Below are 1202 nucleotides of genomic sequence, written 5' to 3'. Positions count from 1 at the left end.
TGTGCGGGTGTGCAGGTGTGTGCGGGTGTGTGCAGGTGTGTGGAGGTGTGTGCAGGTGTGTACAGATGTGCAGGTGTGTGCGGGTGTGTGCGGGTGTGCAGGTGTGTGCAGGTGTGTACAGATAAGGTGTGTCGGGTGTGTGCGGGTGTGTCGGGTGTGTGCGGGTGTGTCAGGCGTGCAGGCGTGCAGGCATGAAGATGTGCAGGTGTGCACATGTACAGATGTGTCGGGTGGGTACAGGTGTGTGCAGGTGCGTGCAGGTGTGTCCGGGTGTGCAGGTGTGCGCAGGTGTGTGCAGGTGTGCAAATGTGTCCAGGTGTGTGTGCAGGTGTGTTCAGGTGTGCACAGGTGTGCGAGGGTAACCACAGGTGTGTGCAGGTGTGTGCAGGTGTGTGCAGGTGTGCACAGGGGTGCGAGGATCACCCAGGTGTGTTCAGGTGTGTGCAGGTGTGCGAGGATAACCACAGGTGTGTGCAGGTGTGTGCAGGTGTGCACAGGGGTGCGAGGATCACCCAGGTGTGTTCAGGTGTGTGCAGGTGTGCGAGGGTCACCCCAGGTGTGTGTGCAGGTGTGTTCAGGTGTGCACAGGTGTGCGAGGGTAACCACAGGTGGGTACAGGTGTGTGCAGGTGTGTGCAGGTGTGTGTGGGTGTGTGTGGGTGTGCAGGTGTGTGCGGGTGTGCCGGGTGAGTACAGCTGTGTGCAGCTGGGTACAGGTGTGTGCAGGTGAGTGCCGGTGTGTCGGGTGTTTACAGGTGTGTACAGGTGTGCAGGTGTGTGCAGGGGGGTGCCGGTGTGCCGGGTGAGTACAGCTGTGTGCAGCTGGGTACAGGTGTGTGCAGGTGTGTGCAGGTGCGCCGGGTGAGTACAGCTGTGTGCAGCTGGGTACAGGTGTGTGCAGGTGAGTGCCGGTGTGTCGGGTGTTTACAGGTGTGTACAGGTGTGCAGGTGTGTGCAGGTGAGTGCAGTATTTGCATTATATGAGGTCTGTGCAACACCCGTGGCACCTGCAGCGCGTGTGACGTTTGCAGGTGTGTGTACGCGTGTGTACGCATGTGTACAGGTGTGGGTAGTGTGTGCAGGTGCGTGCAGGGCTGCCCAGGTGCCTTCAGGTGTGCACAGGTGAGAGCAGCATCAGCAGCATTGGCAGCGCCTGTGGCGTGTGCAGGGAGTGCAACACCTGCGGCACCCGTGGGACCCGCG

The 1202-nt window shown here is 60.7% G+C and overlaps 1 long non-coding RNA gene across 1 annotated transcript; it reads left to right on the top strand.

The window, feature by feature from the left end:
* Window positions 1-131: 131 nt before the first annotated feature.
* Window positions 132-751, top strand: LOC108445067. The gene is made up of 3 exons (XR_001859813.1): window positions 132-250; window positions 609-628; window positions 667-751. It is a non-coding gene; the product is annotated as an uncharacterized LOC108445067 (long non-coding RNA).
* Window positions 752-1202: the final 451 nt, after the last annotated feature.

This window comes from Corvus brachyrhynchos, unplaced genomic scaffold (assembly GCF_000691975.1).
Source record: "Corvus brachyrhynchos isolate BGI_N302 unplaced genomic scaffold, ASM69197v1 scaffold3320, whole genome shotgun sequence".
Taxonomy (NCBI): domain Eukaryota; kingdom Metazoa; phylum Chordata; class Aves; order Passeriformes; family Corvidae; genus Corvus; species Corvus brachyrhynchos.
Note: the sequence above shows the minus strand (reverse complement) of the source record. Positions and strands in the feature narration are given on the sequence as shown.